Raw genomic sequence first — 25,799 nt, forward strand, 5'->3', positions numbered from 1 at the left:
GTCTCACTAGTCTGCCATCCAAAAGAAGAAAGCCAGGCCTGTCTCTTGTAGGATGCCTTCAGTCGTGGCCAGGCAGTTACAGTGAAGCAAGTATGACATCTGCAACATTCAGTCCATCGGTTACATATGACCACTGAGAAACTTAGTGACCCTTAGGAGCTGAACTTTTCCATTTCTGTCCATTTTTATTTACTTGAAACTTGGGTTGAGTCTGTGTGTCTGGTGACTACTATATTAGACATGCAGGTTTAGGTTTCTTGTACGTCCACACCCCAGCTGCATGGCCACCATACCCGTCATCTTTTTTTCCCTCTGTCACTTCTCCTTGACTTGCATTACGCATACATCGTTGTGTATTCCACCAAAGTAGTGTTTTATTGTACAGGTGGAAAAGAGAGGTCAGGGTATGCCTCTGCAGATAAAGTACTTGTTGTGCGGGCTTGAGGGCCAGAGTTCAGATGCCCAGCCCTCATGTAAGTCCCGTGGCCTGCCTGTAACTGCAGCGCTCAAGAAGTGGAGATAGGGAATTGCTGGGACAAGTTGCTAGCTAGACTCTCTGAACCATTTTGTTCTGAAATCAAGTGAAAGATTGCCTCAGTCTTGTAAGGTGAAGAGGAATTGAAGAGGAGACTTGACATCAGCGTCTAACCCCCTTATACTCATGTGCCCACAAGCACACTAGAACACGCATGCACACCACACACACAAGCACATATAATAAGTAAATAAAAGGCAGAGAAGGCCTTGTACCCCTTTTTTTTTTTTTTTTTACTTAGCCAGAGTACTCATTTGTCTCTCAGAGGAGAGATGGGCATAATCAGTCTATATCAGTCGGAAGATGGGACCTTCCAAATCTCAACGGCAGAGCAATATTGAACATGTCTCCAAACAGATAGATGAAGTGTATGCAAATGTGTTCCATAGACTCCCCATGATGTTTTAATTATAGTTAATTAAAGTAAACAGAAATGGAATATTTAATCATCTTCATCAATGGTGTTTAACAAATGTTTTAACTTGGCTCATGGTCGTCAGTGGTGATGGTGTAGAACTCTCCTGTTCATGCTGAGCCAGAGAGTTCCTGGCATGCCTGTGGCAGCCAGTCTGCCCACCTCTCCCATGGCAGGAAGGTTCCTGTCTGAAACCTGGAATTACTCTTGTTTAAAGGAGACCAGGAAACCAGGAGTAATGCTGACCTTGCATGTTCCTTGGAATGTGTATTGATTCACTCAGGAAGCACACAGGAAGACCTGCTGTACACGAGGTACTATGAGAGCGTCTCTGCCAGTTCACGGATGGGAAGGCGGAACTGGAGATGTGGTTTAGTGGTTAAGAGTCCTTTCCTGGTGTATGATGGGCTTTCGTCAGAACAGGAGAAAAAAAAAAAAAAAAGCCATGTTGTCTTCGTTAGCTTAGTTGTAACCTCAGGCCCCTGACATCTAAACAGCTAATGATAGCCCCATACAATAAATGGAATATCCACATGCATAGTGAAATGTAGAAGAAAACCAGGAGGTTACTACATTATATACTGGCATAGAAAAACCAGCCTTATTTAACCTTGTATAATGAAAATGGAGAGACAGACAGACAGACAGACTATTCAGGGCATTTTAGGATTGTGCTGGGTTTAAAGAGAAGCCATAACATTTCATAGAGATATGAGGCATAAGCTCCTCGCTAAATATGGAATGGCTATCCTCCCCCACGTTTCCACCACGGAGCATGGCTGGTCTGACTGCTGGAACCATGTGGGGAGTCTTGGAGGCACATCGCAGCCAGAATTAAGGGGAAGCAAGACAGGTACCTGAGGCAGAGAATTCAAGTAGGCTTGTAGAACTCACAGTTGTACAAGTTCAGTGCTGATACTGACAGCAGTCTGGGGTTGACTCTTAAAATCGTGTGCCTGAAGCACCTCACTTGCCCTGTCTCCATCCTGACCCTCAAACATGACTCTGATTTTTGTGTAGAGAAGGGCTTCAAAGAGAAGCATGTGAGGAACTTGCCCCGGTTAGTTCTGCAGACCAGGCAGGCGAGAAAGTAATGAGACTTAGCAGTTACAATCAGAAAGATGGAGCGGAGGGAAAGAATGACAGATAAGAATGAAAAGAGCCCAGCTGGGCCACAACTGGACTCTCAGAGGATCATTTCCCACCCTGAGCTTGGGATGTCTGTCCTGTTCCCAAGGTCATCGCTAAGCCGAAGCCACTCCTGACCTGTCCGCTTAGACCCGTGCACTTGGCTTCATTTTTGAAAGAGTTGTGCAAAAACTGTAGCTTGGAAACCATGTCTGGCCCCAACAGATGTGTTCTGCCAGTTGGTCTTATGTATTCGGAGGACTCTCCTCTTCGTGGCTCTCTAAATTCAGTGACCTTATTTTAAGAGATAATCAACACAACTTAGAACCTTTGGAGGATTAGGAGACATTTTAGAGAGTTTATCAAGAATAAGCAAAGATGACATTTGGCTAACAGTATGTCCCTACCCTACAAAACATTTGTTTTGGAACAAACTTCTCCCGCTTGGTAATTTTAAAATTAGCGATACTGCTTAAAAACTCCTCCCCGTATGCAAACCTCGGGATGTTTTCAGGAAGGACCCCGTCTTCACAGGCATCCAGGAGCACCTTTATCTGGGGGAAACGTGAAATAGAAGACATCTTGGCCCTTTGAGCTGTCTGCTCTGTTCTCTTATTGTGGCGTTATCGCTGTAACAGGCAGGTGGCTATTTGCAGAGCCAGGCCTGTTGTTCCTTTGATTCAAGGAAGTTGGAAAGCCGTAAGCATATCTCCGTTGGTGGACCATTCTGAGTTTCCCAGATCGGCAGTCTCCGTATCCAGAGAGAATTGGAGCATGCATGGCAGACATCTGCAGAAGGCCCTGCAAAGTCACCTCAAGTAAACTCGGCCCTGATGCCCTGGGTATAAATCATACACCCTAATGGTTGAGTGCCTGTTAAAGGCTGCCTAATACAGTTTCTGTCTAAAGACTCTTATCAGTGCCTGTTCCTAAGCAGTCTGTGTCAGTGTCCACCGGGCTCACTTCCATTTCCTCTGTGTTCCACTCTCAAAAGGAATTCCTTTGTTATTGTGCTATAATTTTCTTGTGTGTGCCCCCATGTATTTGCATGCGTGCATGCGTGCGTGCGTGTTGGGGGTAGAGGTCAAACTCGAATGTCCTTCTTCAGGCACTGTCCACCTATCCACCTTGCTTTATGAAACAGGGTCTTTCAGTAGCCTGGATTTCACCAAGGTAGGAGGGCTAGCCATTGAGTCCCGGGGCCCTTCCTATCTCCTCTTCCCCAGGACCAGGATTTTTAAAAATCCAACATTTTACATGGGTTCTGGGGAATTAAAGCCAGGTCTAAGGACATTCAAGGAAAGCTCTTCAGCAAATGAGCCTCTGCCTGGTACATCCTCAACCCCCTGTGTCCAGCTGTTTACGGTTTATGCAAAACCCTCTTAGCTCCGTGATGGATGTGGTGACTCCCCACCATGCTCTCTGTTCCTTCTCACAGGCGGCCATCGGTTGAAGCTTCACCGAACTGAAGCCCCTCCGAGTCACGTCCTTTCCAAGCATTTGATATGTGTCGCTTCCCCTTTGTAATTTTGGTTGCCTGTGGTCAGCTTAGGTCCACAAATATTGAATGGAAATTTGAAAAATAATAAATAAATAAATAACAACAACAACAGCAACAAAAAAAAAAAAACAGAACACAAAACTTGGGTGGCGGCGGCACATGTCTTTAATCCCAGGACTTGGAAGGCAGGGGCAGGTAGAGCTCTGAGTTAGTTGGAGGCCAGCCTGGACAACCAAGTTCCAGGATAGCCAGGGCTAAACAGAGAAACCCTGTCTCAAGCAAACAAACAAAAACCAATTAATAGGCTTAAAGTTGTATGCTGTCTTGAATAGTGTGGTAAAATCTTACATAGTGCCGGGGGGGGGGGGCCCAGATTCTCAACACGTGAATCACCCCTTTTTCTAGGTAATCCACACCCATTGTCTGTGCGTATCTCACACCCTGTAGCCTGGTCTCCACACCCCATTAGTCACTCGGGTTTTGGTTATGGGTAGGTAGGTTGTCCTGGAATGCATCTCTTAGAAGCTGAGCCAAGATGCCTGCGGGCAGTCGACTTCACCTCGCTGCATTGCATAAGTAGGTGTTGGGTGCTTAGTACCTGGAGTTGTTAGGATCAGAGAGCTGGGCTTGCCTCCCATCCCCAGTAGGCCAGTTAATCAGATGTCATAGTGAAAAGTAGGGAAAGGACGTGTATCCACATGTGACCACATGGGGAAGAAGGACAGAAAAGTCCAGTGACCACCCCCAAGCCCAGCTTTGGCTTCTGATAAGACATTTATGTTTAAATAGACAGCAGAGCTAGGCATAGAGAAACAGACCTGGTCACGGTGCCGTCTTACCCCGTGTCGGCCTGTCATTGTCTCAGCTCCACTCTCTCTTGCTAGGTAGCTTTACAGGTTGTCAGAACTCTTCCTGGGCACTGGGCTTCCGGCCTCCTCTTTCTCAAAGCTACTAGGGAAGTTTCAGTTTCTTAGAGCCCATGATTTCAGTAGTCTGATAGACAGGGTGACTTCCGGTGTCTCCTTAGACTGTCCCCACTCCTTCCAGGGTGGGTACTTAACAGACTTACACCATCACAAGAGGAGAAAGTGTAGTGCTGTAAGGGAAAAGAAAAGTGAAAAAGGGCCAGAGAGGAAAACCAAACCAAACCAAAACATAGGAGACTCGTCATGTGACATTTATTATAGTCAAGTAATAATGGTGGTCAGGGGCAGTACAACAGCCATGGTGGTCAGGGGCAGTGCAACAGCCATGGTGGTCAGGGGCAGTGCAACAGCCATGGTGATCAAGGGCAGTGCAACATCTATGGTGGGCAAGGGCAGTGCAACATCTATGGTGGGCAAGGGCAGTGCAATAGCCATGGTGGTCAGGGGCAATGCAACAGCCATGGTGGTCAGGGGCAGTACAACAGCCATGATGGTCAGGGGCAGTGCAACAGCCATGGTGGTCAGGGGCAGTGCAACAGCCATGGTGGTCAAAGGCAGTACAACAGCCATGGTGGTCAGGGGCAGTGCAACAGCCATGGTGGGCAAGGGTAGTGCAACAGCCATGATGGTCAGGGGCAGTGCAACAGCCATGGTGGGCAAGGGCAGTGCAACAGCCGTGGTGGGCAAGTGTGGCTTATAGATTTTTTGAAATAATACTATTTTCCTGCTTCTCCCTTCTGACGGTAACTCTCATCCTGGAAAATACCTAGGAGAGTACATCATGCCACTAAAAATCTACTGATTTATAAGTGACATTCCATGGATATTTAAAGAGCTTGCGGTACCACACAGAGACTTAAATGGTGAAGGTTGCTTTGGCTTGAGGCCAGGAGGTCTGACTACTGACCTTGGCTCTTTGTTTCTCTTTCCTGAAGTAGGGTCTTACTATGTAACCTTAGCTGGCTCAGAACTCACCCTCACCCTGATTTGGTCTTGCTTTTGCCTTTGTTTTGTGATTGGGTCTCATGTAGCCCAGGCTGTCCTTCAAGCTCACCATGTAGCTGGGGATGACTTTTATCATTTGGTCTTCCCAGCTTTATCTCATGACTGCAGATGTCAAAGGCATGCACCACTGTGCCCTGTTTGTGAGGTGCTAAGGATGCAGCCTGCGGTTTTGTGCGTGCTGGGCAAACATTCTACCAACTGAGCCACATCCCAGCCTGGACACCATCTTACAAGCAACCACTGGGCTGTTCAAACCTCTTCTCTTCTTCATTTCTTCCTCTTGTGTCATTTCTTACTGTGGTAGGGGCAGGAGTGGAGGCTATATCCTCCTATTTCTCTCTTCCTCCCCTCTTCCTTCTTCTTTCCTCTTCCTCCTCTCCTTCTCCTCCTCTTCCTCATCTTTCTCCTCTTCCACCACCTCCTCATCTCCTCTACTGCCTCTCCTCTTCCTCATTCTCATATTATCCTTTTCTTTTCCTCCTCCCATCCTCCACTGCTCCTCCTCCCTCTCCTCCTTCTTCCCTCATCCACCTCCTCCTCATCTCTTCCCCTCCTTTTCTTCTCTTCCTTGCCTCCTCTTTCTGTTCTTCTCCTCCTTTTTTTTTTTTTTAACCTTTTTCCCCCCTCAAAATTCAGGACGAAACTGCCTTAATCAGGTCATTTCACCACCCGGAGCAGCAAACCATATCTCCTTGCCTTCTTGAGCTACCCAGGGACTGTCTGCTGTATTTTAAAACATAGTCTAGAAACTTGATTACCATCGCTCACCACCTTCTGTATAAAACAACCCCCATGCCCACGCCGCCCACATCATCTTTGTTTTAAAAATCTTTGGCCTCTGTTGTGTTAGAATGAAGCATCCAAGCATAACCCAGGCACTGAAATCAACACCAATCTCCATTTCTGTCTGCACAAAGTTTCTGAGGTCTGTGCGGCAAGGTCATCCCCTCCACCGGAAGGAATGTCAATCAGTGTTGGTAAATGGCTTGGCAACCTTGAACAGACAGCCCAAGGACATCAAGGGAGCCCCAGCCATGTGAAGGATGCATGCACCCACCTCCTTTCCCAGGGCACTGTCTGTATCTGTGTGCGTTTGGGGAGCCCGTCTCTCCACATTCCCTTGTACAAAGTTCCACACTGCTGCTCCTCACTGAGTGACTTCCTCTGAGTCCTACAATCCCACAGAATTTACTTAGGATGGGTAGCAATTGCATTTTCATTGCTGTGGTGAATTATCTGACCAACCAAAAAAAAAAAAAAAAAAAAAAACCGTGAGAGAGAGAATTTATTTGGGCTCATGGTTTGGAAAGCATGGCAGCCGGAGTACGAGGTGGCAGGTCACATTGCAACCACAGTCAGGAAGCCAATGAATACTTCGGAAAGCTCAACTCATTTTCTCGAGGGGAAAGGTAAAGTCCTGAGTAAATGTGTATTGGTGACCTGGGCACAGCCATGTTAGAAGACCCCAGTCAGGTTCATGGAAATAGCCAAGTTTCCCCCTGGTTCATGTGTAGACATTGACAGTATGTACAGAAAGTATTGACTATCTCTTCCTCCCCGGGAGATGCTCACAGCCTGAGACTGCTTCCCTCTAGAGACCTCATACCGAGGCCAACTACATGTGACTCCTAACTTAGTGGTATATAGTAAATGCCCCAAGTGCACCTCCATCAGTACCCTACCAGATTTCAGCTTTTTTCCATACATGTATCTGTGTGTCTGCCCTTTCTTTGCTCCGCTGTTAACCCGAGTCAGGTTTCCAGGACCCAGCCACATGGGTCTTAGCACTTTTCTTGTTTTTATTTCATACAGGATGCCAGCCCAGGGGATGGCACCAATCATAATCAGGGTGGGTCTTCTTACCTGGGTGAACCTAATCCAGACGATCTGTCACATACATGCGCAGCGGTTTGTCTCTGAGGTGGTCCTAGACCTGTGAACTTGACAGTCAGTTTTAAGCATCATGATGGTCAAGAACTAGTCTAGCAGGCAGGTCTGGATCCTGGGGTCCTCCTCAAACTAAGGCACCAGCCAAGGAGAATATAGGCAGTAAGCTTCGAACCCCTACCAAGACCTAGCTGACGAACAGGACATTCTCCACCATTGAGTGGAGAGTGAGATCTGACTCTCACACGAACTCTGGTGCCCCTTTTCTGACCACGTCCCCCGGATGGGGAGACCTGGTGGCACTCAGAGGAAGGATAGCAAGTTACCAAGAAGAGACTTGATATTCTAAGAGCATATATAGGGGGAGGAGGTCTCCCTCAATCACAGACATAGGGGAGGGGAGAAGGGGGGAAGTGGGAGGGAGGGAAGAATAGGAGGAAACAGGGGAAGGGCTAACAATCGAGATGTAATATGAATAAAAAAAAAAAAAAAAAAGAAAGAACTAGTCTAGGCATTTTTGTCCTCTTCCTCTCCTGTAACCCTTCCAGATACTGTGGGAAGTAGATACGCCATCGCCATCCTCTGTTTCACCGAGACCACTTGTCACCAGGCATTTCATCCTAGAGCTGACCTGACTCTCCCTTCCCCCAGATCCACTTCCATGATGGTGCTGAGGGGCTCCTCGAGCAGCCTGCAGGCTTCCTGACACTACCACTGCTCGGCACACAGCAAGGCGGATCTGAATCAGCCCTCGAATAATAGAATTTTCATGAGTGATTAAAGTAAAAGCCAGGATTTAGAGATTGAGCATTGATTGTTAAGGGATAAATGCTATTTGGAGCATCATACTGGATTTGATTAAAGTGAAATTCAAACACCATCACAAAGATGATTATTTAATAGTAGGACTATATGGACTCTCTTTGTGGCTTAAGTCAGTGCCACTCCTATGGTTACTGTCTCGGTGCACAAACCATAATATAACTGACCCTTGGCAAGTCTGAGGCTAGAGCCTTCTTTAACAAGATTTTTGAGCTCAATTTCACTATAACATAAACGGCCTTTTAAGACTAAGATTTTGTTTTATGTTGTTGGGTTTTTTTCCCCTCTTGCCTTGCATATTCTCACCTTGTGTATAATATATACTTGGAGACAGATGGACAAACAGAAATCATTTTGTATTTCCCCCAGGGCTCCAGATTCAAGAGAGAATTGATTGTGGAGTGAGAGCAAGGAAACCTGTTAGCATGTTAGTGGAACTTGGTTGGTGTAGTGCTTGCCTAACATACATGAAGCCCTGGGTTTGATCCCTGGGGCAGCGTAATGGCGGCATGGTAGTGCATGCGGCTCTAATCCTAGAGTTCAGGCTTCTGTGCTTACGCAGTGAGTCAGTGTCCAGCCTGCGTCAGGGGCTAGAGGCATGACTCTTCCGTGAAGAGCATGGACTGTTCTTGCAGAAGAATGGAATTTGGTTCCCAACACACACACTGTGGGCCTCACAAGCTCCTGTGGATTCATTCTAGGGGGGCCTATTCCTTGGAACTCTGTGTGCATCTGTTCTCTGTCTGTCTGTCTGTCTGTCTGTCTGTCTCTCTCTCTCTCTCTGTCTCTCAAAATATCACGTAATTAAATATAAAATAAATTTGTTTAAAAGACAACAAAAATTTAAAAAGATTGCTTAAGCCCCCAAATACTTTTTTTTTTTTATTCTTAGTCACTAGGGTACTGTTAATCCCGCTGTTTGAGAATAAGACCACTACCACAATCTTTGAGCCAAAACTGAAGTAAACGTTAACTAAATATTGGTGAGGTTGATAGACTCTCTGGCCAGTCCATCTTTGGGTTCCCAGAAAATGGCTGCCAAAAAAAAAAAAAAAAAAGCACAACTTATAGTTCACCACATTTCCCATCAGATCCAGACGGGGCAAGCATACATCCTCGTGTATTTCCTGCCCATGTACGTCCCACTCACATGTGATCAAGCACATTGGTGCAGATGGGTCAAACAAACATAGGACAAACAGGAACTTATTCTTAACTACAAATAGAACTCTTAACCTGCAAGGCATGTTCTTCCTGTTCTGGTCCCACATAACTTTCAAGGTGTACTGCTCTTCCTGTTTGGGTCACATGATGCTAATAACCCAGGCCTCATTCCAGCTCCTCTCCCCCCTTCCCCCCCCCCCCCCGCCTCCCACCCCGTCCAGACCCCATTCGAGGTCCTCTTTTCATGGAAGGGCATCCTTTATGAATGAGAAAGCAGAATGGTGCAGCAAGCTGGGTGTCTCTTGTTGCCAGACTGGTTTCTGTCTGGAGGTAGGGTCACCAATTAGGCAGGCAGTGCTGGAAGAGCTCCAATAACTGCATGGGAGGAGTTGGAAAAGACAGTGCACTCCACCAAAGCTGCAGATCACTTGGCCGCGTGTATGAGTTAGATGGTGCTCCCTAGAAGGCAAGCTCCAACGTCCTGCAAGATAATGCTGTGTATAAATTGTGTAAGTTTAAACTGTACAGAGTAATGGCTTGAAGGGTACATAAGAGTACGTTAGCAGCTGCTTAAGATTTCATATGGATGTTGCTTAGTGATTGTGGCAGTGAGGAGGTCAGTACTTCACCTTCTGTACTTACCTTTTGGGATGGAGTGAAGTCTGCAGAGTACAGTAAATCTTTCTTGTAGATTTGTGTGTGTGTGTGTGTGTGTGTGTGTGTGGTCTGTGTGTGTCTGTGTTGCCTGCATGTATGTATTTGCAACATGTGTATGTCTCATGCCGGCAGAGATCAGAAGACGTGTCAGATCCCCTGGAATGGATGTTACAGATAGTTGTGGGCCACCATGTGGGTGCTGGCAATTGAATCAGGGTCCTCTGTGAGAGCATCAAGCATGCTAAACTGCTTAGACATCTCTCCAGCTCCATGCTCTGTGTGTGTGTGTGGTGTGTGTGTGCGCGCGCGCGCGCGCCCTAACATATGCTCATTCGAGTATGCGTATGCAGAAGCACGCTACAGGATGAGGACATTCTGTGGGTCCCAGAGATAGAACTTGGGGGCTAAGCCATCTCGTTGACCCTTAATAGAACTTCTTTTTTTCACCAACTTCAAAGCACAAAGGAGAGAAAAAAAATCAATCAATAAAGTGAGAATGGATATTTTTTTTTTTGATGACCACAAATTCCTTTGCTCTATAATTTTATGAATTCGTTGGGCACGATTTTTATCATTGGAGTGGTGGCCTCAGCATCCTGCTTGAGAGTGCCTGCAAGCACGAGAGGAGGGTACGTTTCCCGTCCTGTGCAGAAGGGAGGCCAGGGAAACCCCTCCCTGCAGCCTCCACCAGGACAGCACCTTCCTCCCTGCAAAGCCCTCCACTCCCCACCATTCAAAAAAGCTCTAAATGACTTAAGCGCAGGAAAGCAGGACCTTGAGCCTGTCAGATTTCCACCCCCCCCTCAGTCCCAGGAGTCTTTCCTCTGAGCACACTCAAAGCCCAGCTTCAGCGTCAGGGGAGACTGCATGCCAGCATCTGGTGTTAATATCCACTGTTGACATTTGGCGAATGGGAACATGAGCTATTAGGAGAGATGTTTGCTTGTACCTAATTAATGTCCCGTTGTACCCCTTCTTGTTGTCAGCCTCACTTCCCCCTTCCTGGCTTGGCATTTCCTTTGACTGGCTAACTTTAAAAGTTAATTATTTCTCTGTTGAATGCTAAATGCCGCCTTCTTTTTTTTTTTTAATTTTAATGCCGTGACTCAGTGTGAATTATTAGTTATCAAAAATAAAAGAGAGCTGAGCAATTACCAGCTCTTCACCTGCAGCCAGTGTTCTGGCTGATCACTTCTGTAGAAGTGCTGCAGGGTTGCCGAAGTCTGGGGACATGAGGGTGTGTCTCTCTCGGAGATGTTGGCTCCCTCTCACCGTGCTCCTGTGCCCACCTAGCCCTCCGGGGGCTGGGCAGCTGTAAGAGCCTACTATACCCTATATGGTAGGATTGCAACAACTGCAGACGAGGCCGTGTCTTCCTTCCACATTCATCCTGATCGAGTCTCCAATCACTGCTAAGAATCTCTTGGCATTTCTGGTAGGCTCAGAAGTGAGGAACCTAAAAGCGAGCCAAGTGCCAGCAGCTTTCTTAAACCGTCTGTCTCCATGGCCGTCGGCACATCTTTCTTCACTGCAGATGGGTTCATAGAACGGCAGTAAGGTTTTTCACTCACAGTTACTCTGTGCCAGGCTTTGTTACTGGGTTCCCATGGTCCTCTTGGTTTGTGCATGCTCATCTTAAACTTGTAACTCAACCGGTACATACCGGTTTTTTGTATATACATGTTTGTGTGTTGGAAAACTGAACAGGGTTACCCATGCATTTATGTGAACTTGCAGGTGGAAACCAGAAGCAAATACTGGGTGTCTTTCTTCATTGTCCTCCACTATTTTAAAGAAATTATTTGTTTTGTGTGTATGAGTGCATTGCAAACTTGCCCCTGTTGCCATCTCACTAGCATCCTAGCTTACCCTTTGCCATGGTCTCACTGAACCTAGAGCTCACAGATTTGATTAGATTAGCTAGCCATTAGGTCCCTGTTATCTTTCTGTCTCTGCCTCCCCAGCCAGAAGATTTATAGGTGTGTGCCACCTCATGTGGATTTTTTTTTTAATGTGGACTCGGGATTGACATTAGGTCTTCATGGTTGCAAGGCAAGCATTTTACTATTGAGTCATATCCCCACCTTAGATCCTTTTTCTTTTAATAATCCTGACCAATAAAGACTCAGAACTTCAGCAAAAAGTTGAGTGGTTTATACATGCTCACGTGCCAAGTAAATGATTGGCTAGTTTCTAGGCTTGTAGTTAAAGTGGACTTACCATGTTCCCACCAGTGACCATGACTCACCTATGGCAACATGTGACTCACATGTGATGTGCTGTAGGTGTACACACCAAAATATACACAGTGTCTCAGAAGCAATGTGTCCATATCAGCCCCCGTGTCAAGTGTTTGCTGAAATGATGCTTCAAATATATTATTGGGTGTTGAAATGCTATTTGAGCTATATTGTGGTGTTGTAGAAAATAGATGGCTTTTCTGGACTGAGGATTGAACCTAGGATCTCACACATCCTAAGCCCCTCACTGGGGGATTCTAGGCAGGAGCTCTACCACTGAGCCACACCCCTAGCCCCTCACTGGGGGATTCTAGGCAGGAGCTCTACCACTGAGCCACACCCCCAGCCCCTCACTGGGGGGATTCTAGGCAGGAGCTCTACCACTGAGCCACACCCTCAACCCATCACTGGGGGATTCTAGGCAGCTGCTCTACCACTGAGCCACACCCTCAGCCCATCACTGGGGGATTCTAGGCAGGAGCTCTACCACTGAGCCACACCTCCAGCCCCTCACTGGGGGGATTCTAGGCAGATGCTCTACCACTGAGCCACACCTCCAGCCCCTCACTGGGGGGATTCTAGGCAGATGCTCTACCACTGAGCCACACCTCCAGCCCCTCACTGGGGGATTCTAGGCAGGTGCTCTACCACTGAGCCACACCTCCAGCCCCTCACTGGGGGGATTCTAGGCAGGAGCTCTACCACTGAGTCATACCCCCTGCCCCTCACTGGGGGATTCTAGGCAGGTGCTCTACCACTGAGCCACACCTCCAGCCCCTCACTGGGGGATTCTAGGCAGGTGCTCTACCACTGAGCCACACCCCAGCCCCTCACTGGGGGATTCTAGGCAGGTGCTCTACCACTGAGTCATACCCCAGCCCATCACCGGGGGATTCTAGGCAGGTGCTCTACCACTGAGCCACACCCCAGCCCCTCACTGGGGGGATTCTAGGCAGGAGCTCTACCACTGAGCCACACCCTCAGCCCATCACTGGGGGATTCTAGGCAGGAGCTCTACCACTGAGCCACACCTCCAGCCCCTCACTGGGGGGATTCTAGGCAGGTGCTCTACCACTGAGCCACACCCCAGCCCATCACCGGGGGATTCTAGGCAGGTGCTTTACAACTCTAAGTTACATTTCCAGACCAAGTGTAGTTTATTAAAAACAGCATGTTTGCCTTCTATTTCTATTTAAAAGGCTACTGCAGTGTATATACAGAACATTTTCTTCACGAGTGCTTTATCTGATTATGTTTTGAGGTGAGTGTCATGAGGCCTGTCTTCAAAGTCATTATATCCCTGTAACCGCCTTGAACTCCTAACCCTCCAGGAGCCTCTACCTCCTGAGTGTTTGAATTGCAAGTGTCAATCACCATGCCTTCTTTATATTACGAATCTCTCACTCTAAATTACTGAGAGAATAGTTTAACCAGCTTTTGACCCTTTATTTCTTCAATCCTGGTCATTTCACTTCCAGAAACCAGCTTTTTAAAAGTCCAAGTTCTAATCCAGAGGCCGTGGAGATGGCTGTCAGTTTAAAAAAAAAAAAAAAAGCCTGTTGTGACCTCAGTTCAACCCCCAGAATCCATGTGAAAAACAAAACCGAACAAATTGCATGGTGGCATGAGGCATGAGCTTATAATCACAGCATTAGGATGCAGAGGCCAGCAAATCCCTGGGGCTCACTAGCCCGCTGTACCAGTCTAATCAGTGAGCCTAGGTCCCAGTCAGAGAGCCAGGCTCGAAACAAGGAGAGGAAGGATGCTGAGGTTGAGCTCTGGCCTTACCGAGCATATGCACATATTCCTAGACACAAGATGTCCGTGGTCTTACAGCTGAGTCTCGTGGGCCCTGTCCGCTGGCCTCATCTGATACAGAGCAGATCTGCGCTAGCATGCTACACAAGATCAAAAGGGAGGACCCTGGCAGGAATGTAGCTACTGATAAAATGCGCCCCCAGGACCCTCTCCACCGAGTCTCTGTTTTACTAAAGGCTGTTCCCATGTGATGTCATCTTTCAGAGGGTACCTTGCAGCAGTTGCTCAAGGTCCTCCTTGGCCCCCCTCTTCCCCTACCTCCCCACCACTTTGTGTCCTGCTTCCTTCTCCTGGATGCCCTGCTCCCTGGGTGTGCCCACAGCGGAAGGACACTATTACAGGCTGTGTTTGTTAGAGGCCGCTTTGGCACCTGGCCGACCTGCCTTCCCTGTCTGTGAGAGCAGAGTCCTAACAGCATTGCCCTCCATCAGGGATCTCCTCAGAGAAGCTTTACAGCTCTTGCAGGTACTAGCAGCTGATATATGACACTAATATAGGGTTCACTTTTATTCTCCACCTTAAAAAAAAAAAAAAAAAAGATAGATTGTTCCAAGTTTAGACAGGCTGTAAAACCATGTGCTTCTGGAGCCGCACCACCCTCCCCAGGGACCACTCTAATTGCTTTACATCTGTACAAAGGTTCCTTGTAATCGGGCTTTCTGCCTTCATTTGTCTTCTTTTCAGCCTCTTAGTAAAGACCTTAATTGGTCTTGGTGGGGCTTTTTTCAGTTAGTGCAAGTATACCTTCAGGGCTGAACAAGTAGCAGACACTACCTGAGGGGAGAAGCAGGGGAGATGGGAAAGACATCAATACTCCTTTACCTTTCAGAGTTTAATTAATGTGCTCAGAACAAGGAGCGAGCAGAAAGAATTTCTGCTCCACCGGGACTCCGCTGCAGATCAGACATAACTGGGGTTAGGTGGAATTTTCTAGATCTCTTTCCCACTTCAGTCTCTGTGAACACTCATTAGCCCTGTAATTGTCTCACAGTAAACTGCTGCATCAGGTTTCCATCCATCTTTGTTGGATCGAGTTGCTCAGCCTCAGTAGACTGGAGTACTAGAGGATGCCTGCGAAGAGAAATAGCCTCTAATTTTTTGTTTCTTAGCTACTAATTATTTAATAATACATTTTATTGCCTATTAAAATGTGGCATAACTTGCTTGTCAGCAGAACGGAATGGAAACTAATCGTTGGAAGGGAAGGGATAATTGGCGCTTAGACAGATGGCTTTCTACCTCAGCTTGGGTTGGTTTTTGTGGGTGGATTTTCCTCGCCAGGTTTCTCGGTTCTGCCCGTGGGTTGGTCAGCATTGGGAGGGCTTACTGTGTTACAGCCAGTCATTGCACATGCTGTACACATGGGGTTACAGACCAAAGGCGTCTGCTGTGTGCGTAACTTTTTTCTTTCCTTTCCCTCCCTCTCTGCTGCTGGTTTTTAAAGGACCTAATGGACTTTGTATCGTACTAGAAACCACCTTATACGCTAGAAAATGCTCCAATAGAGACAGTGTTTAAACAAAGGGTGTTTTCATGATGGTTGGAGTTGGTCAGAACTTGGGTGTTTTCATCTAGTTTTAAAAAGAAAAAGAAATCCATGTAGGAAAATTGGATCAGACCCCAGTTCCCTGGTAGAATTTCACAAAGGTTTTCCTGTCGCTTAAGAATGACCCCTTAAGGAATGTTGCATAAATTCCAGAAAATCGCCCCCCCATTGATTCCTGGAGGTACATTAAAATGCAAAGGGGGCGGGTTATACGTGGGATAATTTGATGGCAGGGTTAGTTTATAGGGTAGAACTGAGGGGATCGAATGTTTGAGCTGTAAGTGGGGAAAGTCAGCCAGTGTTCATAGTGGGTCTGAGGAGTTGCCAGCTCTGTGCTCAGGAACAGTTCCGAGGTGCTAAAGTAGGAGAGAACAGCCTCCCACAGGCCACCTCAGCCTAAGGTCAGACAGAAGGCAGCATGCCAGCCTCGGGCGACTGCAAGCTTGAGGACCTAACTTCACACCCCCAGCGCCTGTGTAAAAAGCCTGGTGTGTGGCCGTGTGCCTATGGCCACCATGTGAGGAAGGCAGACGCAGGAGGGGTCCGTGGAACTCCGAAGGAAAGTCAGGAAGTCGAAGGGACAGTGAGAGACCTCGTTTCAAAAAGAAGACGGAGAGAGAATGAGGAAGACAAAGTCGAACTTCAGGTAGCATATGCTCATGCTTGCACGCCTACATGCTCACCTGCACAAGCACACAGAACATGTATAGACACCACATACACTTAGTTAACTTGCGCATTGCTAAACACAATAAAGCCTTCAGTGTAGTCTGGGCCCCATCCTCCTGTCTCTCTCTCCTTTAGAAGTAATGTCTTTGTCCTATAGTTAGCTCTGTTGAGGTCTACCTGCACCAGAACAGGTCACCCCTCTGTCTGTCGCCTCCGGAGGCAGCTGTGCTTTTTCCCATGAAGAGAGAAACTTTTCTCTCTTCTTCTCTCAAACTTATTTGCCTGCTGAACAATTCTAGTCCCGGCTAGATTTAACCCAAGAGCAGTTCAAAGGAGAAGTTAAGCATAGCCGAAATGATTATTAGGGAAACCCAACTGAGTTTTTCATGGAAATACCAAAACCACAAGAATTCTCCAGAATCTGGAGAGGACAGAGGCTGATGTATGCAGACCTCTGGACAGGACCGCACTGCTGGGGCTCTGTCATTGATTGCTTCCATCTCCAGGCAAATGGCTCAATTCAACATCACAGGGAGTTTCTTATCCTGATGACAATAGGGGATGGTGAAACACTTCCAATAAAACAAGAACCAGATCAGCATCGGAGCCAGACCCAGCCAAACCTACAGCCCTGCCTTTCCTCCACAGCCTCTCTCCTCCCGCCTCCCACTCTTCCACTCTTTTCTCCCTTTCTTCTGCCTCCAGAATAAAGCAGAGATAGAGCAACAGTGTACGTTGAGATTCTGCACCAGAAAAGACATAAGAATCCCGACACACCATCCTAGGATTCAGTGTTTAAATGTTTCTTTCCAGAGACTTGGGAATACCACTTTCAGTCACACTCCAAGTACATATGTTTCCTAGTGCGCTAAGCCAGAAGAGACTCACTTAAAGAAATAGGAGCAGCCTATGGGCTTGGCTCAGTAGGCAACATGCTTGCTGTATCAGTGCAAGGACCTGTGTTTGGACTCCAAACAACACCCATGTAAAAGCTGGGATTTTATCTGTAACCTCAACCCTGGCTAGGAGTTGCGGGGAGAAGAAAGTCAGATTCCTAGAGCTCACCAGCGAGATTTTGTAGCTGAAAGAGCAGGCTCCAGGTTTTGTGAAAGACCCTGTCACAAATAATAAAGTAGAGAGCAGTAGAAGAAAATACCTGATAGTAACCCTCTTTCTGTCTCCCTGTCTCCGTGGAGTCCACGTCTATGTGTAGGATCATGGCCAAGTTGGTGGCATTTATCTGCCATTAAATGTTAAGGTCTTCAACTTGCACTACATCTGGCTATATGGGAAAGAACTACACTTAGCTTTTACATTATGTAAGCCACTAATCGGCATTTAGACAGTAGAAGTTAGTTTGGAGTTTTGTTTTGTTTTGTTTTATTTGTTTGGTTGGTTGATTACTTGGTTCATTTGCTTATGAGGCAGGGTCCCGTATAGAGGCCCCTTCTGGCCTTGAACTCTTTGCATAAGCTGAGGATGACCTTGAACTTCTATCTCCAACCCCCAACTGATAAGATTTTGGTGTGCTCCTACATGCTGGTTGGTTTGGTGTATGTGTGTGTCTATGTGTGTGTGTGTGTGTGTGTGTGTGTGTGTGTGTGTGTGTGTCTGTCTGTCTGTCTGTTCCTGCATTTATGTGGTGTATGTGTGTGTGCATATGTACATGGGAGGGGGCACATGTGGACTTGTACAGGTGCCAAGAAGTCAGAGGTTAACATACAGTATCTTTCTTGGTCACTTTCCATGTTATTCATCGAGACAGCCTCTCACTGTATCCAGCCAGCCAGTTTCTATCTCCACGTGACAGGATTTATAGGCAAGCGGCCATACTCACCCACTGGTTTTCACATGGGTGCTGGGGGTCTGAGCTCAGATCTGCACGCTTGCATAGCGAGCACATTACTGATGAGGCTAGTCCCCTAACCCCCAGAGTCATGTTCGTTTTGATTCCTTAGGCTCAAGCTGAAAAGGTCATTTGTTACATCTGTATGTGGCGTAGGAGGATCAAGGAAGTGTGTTTGCGTGGGATGGGCATAGTGGGGTCCTGCACATAAAGGACCTTGTAAGAGGAAATCCTTCTTTAAGCCTAAGAGGAAATCCTTCTTTAAGCCTCCAAGAGCATGGACTGCTGTTTGTGCCTAACACCAGCACGTCCTTAATAATGCAGTGTGTACTTATTTATTGATCAGGCCAGTTAAGTGGTAAGACATGAGAAAGGGGGCGCTATTACCTGGTAATTGACCATATTGGAGAGTTAAGTGTTCTGACGAGGAACTGTGTTTAACCTCCTGATAAGATACATTTGAAGATAATGCCCGCTTTGGTAATAAGCCTTAGCTGCTGAGAAACTTCATAGTCCAGCGAGGTGAAACAATGGGGTTTTGAGGATGGTCACTGTGCTGTTAATGACCAGATGTTTCTGGAGGTCGCTGGGAAAGGGGTTACTGACTTCCCTACTTGGGGTAGAGGCCCAGGTAGAAGGGAGCAGTGTTGGGCAGCTCTGTCCATTGAGCCATTCATTCATTCATTCATTCATTCATTCATTCAGAATCTTCAGTATTCCAAGTTGTCCTTGTACTTGCTTCATTATCTGATGATAACCTTGAGCTTCTGGTCTTCCTGCCTCTAATTCCCAAGGGATTACAGATGTCCAACAATTGTGTTCAGTTTATACTGTGCTGGGGATGACATTCGGGCTCTGTGCTTGCCAAGTGCTCTCCCAACTAACTATGCTATATACGCAGCAGCCCTGTGCTTATAAACATAAAGTTGCCACAAGCCTCACTATCTTCGCCTCCAAGTCCTGACCCCTAAGAGCTGAGTACAGCCGGGCACTTCTTTTAAGGACATATCCACAAACAGGTATCACGAGACACTACCCATGATGCCACAGAAGTATGGACAAAGCTGATGTGTTAACACGAAGATGTGTTACAGTGCAGGCTGCCTGCAAATGACTTTAAAATAAGTGTGTTGGTTGAGTAGCCACCAGGGAGAGGGGAGTTGAAGGCAGGGTGGCAAAAGCAAGAGACTGCATTGGTGCAGGGTGTCCAGCCCGCAGCCTGCTAGTCTGAGATAACTCTGCTTGCGGCTCAACACAAATTATCATTTTTAAAAAATATTGTGATTTGATTGTACAGTTCTCAAGCATGAATTTTGTAGATGACAACGTTATGTAGAAACAGATGTGTATTTGGGCTCTGGCAGTCTGGTCTGGTTGCTTGGCGAGGAGCTCTGAGAGGTGGGAATCCCTTCTAGTCAGGTAGGCCTTGGTCCCTGCAGAGTACAGGAAGGGTTTTAAGAGGAAGGGCACTGCCTTGGATAACACTAACTGTCAACTTGACACAGTCCAGAGTCAGCTAGAAGCTCAAATCAGCAAGTGACTTTTTATCATGGTCTATAGACATGGTTATAAGAGATTGTCTTCTGTCAATTTATTTTATGTCTATGATGTTTTGCCCGTGTGTGTGTGTGTGTGTGTGCGTGTGCGTGTGCGTGTGCGTGTGCGTGTGTGTGTGTGTGTGTGTGTGTGTGTGTGTACACACCAGTGTGTTTGAAGTGCCTGTGGAAGGCAGAAGAAGGTGTTAGCTACCCTGGAACTAGAGTTTCAGTTCCCTCCCATGTGAGTTCTCTGAATCAAACATTGGTCCTCCAGAAGTGCAGCCAGTGTTCTTAACCACTGAGCCATTTCTCCAACCCCAGACTGTCGTTAAAATTTAGTTTAGTTATGAATGTGTGTATGTGTGTGTGTGTGAGAAAGAGAGAGAGAGAGAGTGTGTGTGTGAGTGAGTGTTGGGAGGTACCTATGTCTGTATCACCCAGAGCTGGAGTCATAGGCAGTTGTAAACTGGCAAACGTGGACACCAAGCCCACCGCTAGAGCAGTAAAAACTCACCAAGCCATCTCTTTACCTCCCCTCCCCCACGCAGGGAGGGGCAGGGGAGGGCTGAATAAGAAAGCTAGCTATGCATGAGCCTGTGAGACCACCATGCAGCAAGCCGAATCCTTTCATGGTTCCTGCCCCGAGTTCCTGCCCTGACTCTCCTACATGACGGAGTATGACCAGGAGCTGTCAGACAAATAAGAACCCCTCCGCATTCCCGAGTCTGCTTTTGGTTGGTGTGTTTTATCACCCCGGCAGAAATCGAGCCGTAACAGGTGCCATCTGCGGGAGTGTGACACACTTGAGAGAACATGCCAGTGAGGAGTGGAGAGGCTTCCCTTGGTTCAGTCGGGGTGATGGCTGGAGAGAGGAAGGAATGCTACAGGCGGCTTGAAGGTGATCATGCACACTTCTGAAAGACTGGTAAGGGATAGGCTGGAGTAGCCTGGGGTTCCTAACTGTGAAAACTGCACCACTGAGATGAGCAGCCCAGCAGGAAACTGAGTTTGAGAGTGGATGGCAAAGTCAGCTCCATTTGGGGGGAGCCTGGGGCATCTGTGGAAACAGGTAGGTGGGGGACTTCGGCCAAGAGCTAACAATACCATCTTGGGTAAGAAATACTAAGACATTGCTGATAGCGGGGGTAGTTTTTAGCACATACAAGGACATGGGTTTCTGTCCTCGGCCTGTAGAAAGTGGGATAGTGGGGAGGAAGGAAGGAGGAGGAGCAGGAAGAAGAGGAGGGTATATAAGAGGTGGAAGAAGAAGAAGAGGGAGGAAGAGAGGCAGAGGAGGAGGGAAGGGGCAACCGGAGGAGAAGGAAGAGCAGGAGGAAAAAATACTATTGATCCTCAGAAGATGAGTACTTAGCAAATTATCTCATTAGAGGTGTTATTGGGTATCTGTAAAAGATGGACACAGGAGAAGAGAATAAAGCACTGCGCTCAGATAGGGGCAGCAGCAGCTATCCCACACCATGTAGAGAACAAGAAGACACGAATCTCCTAAGCCCTCTGGTTTTTGCCCCCAGCGGCGTTCGGCAAACAAAACAAAACAAAACAAACAAACAAACAAAAACCAAAAAAAAAAAAAACTGTCTCCATAAAGCATCTAGAGTGGGGGCTGTGTTACATTGTTCAAGGTGAAGAAATGGAAAACAAGAGAGCGTGCAGCAACTGCTTACAGGTGGGGGGGGCATGGGGGGAAAAAAGCTGCAGCTCAAAGGAGAGGCAGGGAAGAAAAGCAGGCCTGCTTAGGAAAATGAGGACAAGGTGTTTGTGCGCCGGGGTCGCCTGCTCATGGACAGCATCAGAAATTTAAATTCCGGCTGACCAAGAATTCCACCTCAGGCCTACCGTTTACAAGATAATGACTTTATTCATGATGTTCTTCCGTGAGCCTGTGTCCTCATTCTAAAATGAAATTAGTTCCCCCACTTTATAGAGTCGTATGAGAATTCAATGAAGTCAAGCCCTTACGGGGGTGGGGATGTGGGGGGCCGCGGCCCGGAGAGATGACTCAGTGGGTAAAGTGCTTTCCATACAAATGTGAAAGCCAGGGTTCAGATCCCTAAAGCCCATGTAAGTGCCAAGCACGCATGGTAAGCTACTTGTCAAGAGACAAGGTTTCCACAGGGCAAGCTAGCTAACTAAGGCAGCCAAGTCATCGAGCTAAGTAAGATGAAGAGAGGAGAAACATCTGACCCTCAACCTTGGGCTTCCACATACATGTATGCACACATGCTTGCACATACATATACTCCCACGTGCACACCATGCACACATGCACATACACACACAAACACATTCGTATACATTCATATACTCCCACATGTACGCCACATACATGTGAATACATGCCTGCACATACATATTCTCCTGAGTGCATACAAATGCACACATGCACATCACCTCACACGCACGCATTAGGTGCAGCATATAGAGCTCAGAGGATACTGGGTGAGTGGTACTGATCTTGCTTGTTTGTCATGTGTGGAAGAGAGATACTAAGAAGGGAAGGGAAGAGACTAAGACATCGAAGAGATGAATGGAAGTGAAATATGACACATGTACAGTACATTCAGAATGTGCAAGGACCAGCTTTCCTAAGTAACGGGAGAAAGGATTTGATGGGATGAGTCGGGCCGGGCAAGTTAGGTTGTGTGCTGAAGCAACAAGTCGCCCTCATATCAAAGTCCGCTCCTGTACCAGACATGCCTTACAACATGTAGCCGAAAAAAGAGCTTTGTTTACCTCTGTCCCTCAAGGACCCTGGCTGATAAAGGCCCCATCTCAGTATTTGTTTCTGAGGTCACGTCAGAGCACACTTCATAGATTTGTCCAACCTCAGGAGCCTAAAAACTACAAGAGCCGCTGGGTAACTGGTGCTGGTTGCAGCCGGGAGGGTAGAGATGTGTCAGTGACTCTGGAAGTCAAAAGCCCTGGCATCTGCTCTCTTACCAGTGAAGGCAGCAAAAATATGATCCACCCTGGGTGGCCAGGGATTTGACAAGAGCAGTCAGTGGTCGGAACAGCCGTTTTGTTAAAATAATTAAGCGGCAACACAGAAGCCGAGGAAAGGGAGAGGTTGTCCTGGTTAAATATTTATCATCAGAGCTGCGTGCAGAATGGAACAGCGATGGCAGCTGCAGTTCAGCTGTAGCTTAAAATTAGAAGCTACCCATTGATGATAATTATCCTACGGGGGTGATTTCCCCCATAACAGCACATAGCTGGCGGGGAGGGGGAGAAGGGAGCAAACCTGCTTGGAACCAGAAGAGAAACTGCTGTGCTGACCTGGAAGGCAGGAGATGTGGATCACCCTTCTCACTGGCTCTCAAAGCCAGGTCCTTTTGCTCAGCCATTCTGCCGGTGCATCTGCCAAGGGGCTCGCATCCCGGCAATTGAAAAGTTTGGGACTTTGTCCTCGTCCTCCAAGAATGCATCGCTTAAAAAAGGGACAAGCTCATGCTGCAAGCCTATGACTCATATCTTACTCAGCATTTTATGGAGGAGAAGAGAACAAAGCCAGGCGTTGAAGAGTAGCTTGCTATGGAGGAGGAGGGAACGTTTGCTTAAGAAGTAACCTTCAGTGCTCTTGACTAAAGAAGGAAGAAGGAAAGGTTTGGAGAGCAGTGGTGTGATGGAAGCTCTGATGACAGGGGCCGTAAAGAAGTCTGTTGGTGAAAGGAAGTGGAGGGCAGCTGGGTGGACCCACGTGGAGTTTGCACAGTGTGGAGGGGGAAGGAGGAGGGGTTGGAGGTGCTCTGGGAGGAGCACCACAGCGCAGTGCACTTAGTTACCTGGAGAGACCTTATCACCAGAGAGATCGATCAAAGACCTATGCTATTCCAAGAGTCTTGTCTTCTTCCTTTGCTTCAGAGACTTTATGATTCCTCACTATCCCTGGTGACAGGCTTCAGTCTTCCTCCAACATCTGCCCTGTGTTGTTTGGTTGGTTGGTTTGTGGTGCTGGTAATAAAGCCAGAGCCTCATACATGCTAGGCAAGTGTTTTCTTGCTTAGCTGTACTCTCAGTTCAACACTGGAAGATTCTAGCCTGGTCCTCTACCACTGAGCCATACCCTCACTGAGGGATTCTGGGCAGATGCTCTACCACTGAGCCACACCCCCAGCTCCTCACTGGGGGATTCTAGGCAGGTGCTCTACCACTGAGCCACACCCCCAGCTCCTCACTGGGGGATTCTAGGCAGGTGCTCTACCACTGAGCCACACCCCAGCCCCCCACTGGGGGATTCTAGGCAGGTGTTCTACCACTGAGCCACATCCCAGCTCCTCACTGAGGGATTCTGGGCAGATGCTTTACCACTGAGCTACACCCCCAGCCCCTCACTGGGGGATTCTAGGCAGGAGCTCTACCACTGAGCCACACCCCAGCTCCTCACTGGGAGATTCTGGGCAGATGCTCTACCACTGAGCCACACCCCAGCCCCTCACTGGGAGATTCTGGGCAGATGCTCTACCACTGAGCCACACCCCAGCCCCTCACTGGGGGATTCTAGGCAGGTACTCTACCACTGAACCACACCCCCAGCTCCTCACTGGGGGATTCTGGGCAGGTGCTCTACCACTGAGCCATGCATAGTGCAGAGCTTCTCCTCTTAGAAGGAAAAGTTCCATAACTAAAGGATGTTGGGATGTAAAAGTGTGGAATATGTTGGAATCAGGATCCAGGTCCTGTAGTCTGAAATGGCCTTATGGTCTGGTGAGGCTTCAGGGTACAGCTGTATACCTGGCAGGATCTGTGACCAGTCACAAACCTGTTAGGATCCTGGGAGGACAAGTGGGCTGCTTGCTCATTCAACACATTTCATAAATTGTGGGACATGTGACTTGCTGTAGCTAACCTCATTCATTTGTTTTCCACTTGGTTTCAAAGTCTGTGTTATGGATCTGCACTGACATATCTTACCATTTATGTATTATGGCTACTTATAAAAAGGCTGCCTTTTACATCCCTACCAGTGTCTTCTCTGGGTTCTGCTCTCCCTGTCTCTTCATCAACACTTGCTGTTTACATCTGATTGTAGCCATTCTTGTGGGTGTCCATTGGGGTGTTTTTGTGGTTCTAACTAGGTGTGTGTGGTGGGCGGTATGTTTGCACATAAGTACAGTTGTCCATGGACGCAGGAAGATAGCAGGTGCCCTAAAACTGGAGTTACAGCTCATTTTGATCTGCCCAATATGAGTGATAGGGGCTGAACTCAAGCCCTGTGGAAGAACAGTGGATGCCCCTAACCACTGAGACATCTCTTCAGCAGTGTGTGTGTGTGTGTGTGTGTGTGTGTGTGTGTGTGTGTGTTTTAATTTGCTTTCCTGATGAGAACCTATAGTTTCAAAACTAAGACATAACATAGCTCATTTTGAGTCTTTTGACAGAAGATTGAAATGCAAATATTAAGAAGGTGTCATGAGCAGAAAGCTGTCAGTAGGTTAAAGGCCAAAAGGTGTTGAAGGCAGCCAGAGCCTATGAGATTTGTAATGCTGCCCCTTCTTGCTACAGAGAATAAATGGGTTGCCCATTTGTTCTTACTAGTCCTTATAGCCTTTGGCACCACCATATTTAAATACACACACACACACACACACACACACACACACACACACACACACACACACAGTGTCCAGGACTTATCTTTGGCCAACTGAAACAGAGCACTTTAAGATTTCAGTATCCGTAGTTTTAAAAATCTCTTCACATGACTCTCTACACGGTGAAGGTTGAAAGCCACTGTGGTAAATAATTCAGCAGGATTAAATAGCAGAATGAATGTATTGATCATCTGCGCCACTCAGATAACCATCTGGCTTTCATTTTGACCCGTGAGCGTTCCTGATACACACCTGCTAACTCAATCTGATCGAATAAGCACGAAGCACACTCGCAGAGCTCAGAGTCTCCTCCGATGAACAGCTAAGCAAAACCTGCAGCTTGGAGGAGGGAAGGAAGGGTTTTTCACCTTCCAAGTTATAGACCGTCATGGAGGGAAGACAAGGCAGGAACTGAAGCAGCAGCCATGGAGGAATATTGTTTGCTGCCTCTCATAGATTCATACTTAGAGCTCGCCTTCCGTTTATACAG

The 25,799-nt window shown here is 47.4% G+C and overlaps 1 protein-coding gene across 4 annotated transcripts in view; it reads left to right on the top strand.

Moving 5' to 3' along the window:
- Auts2 (activator of transcription and developmental regulator AUTS2) overlaps nt 1–25,799 on the top strand; it is a 1,105,889-nt gene that overhangs the window by 661,290 nt on the left and 418,800 nt on the right. The window lies entirely within an intron of this gene.

This window comes from Acomys russatus, chromosome 19 (genome assembly GCF_903995435.1).
Source record: "Acomys russatus chromosome 19, mAcoRus1.1, whole genome shotgun sequence".
In the NCBI taxonomy this organism is placed as follows: Eukaryota; Metazoa; Chordata; class Mammalia; order Rodentia; family Muridae; genus Acomys; species Acomys russatus.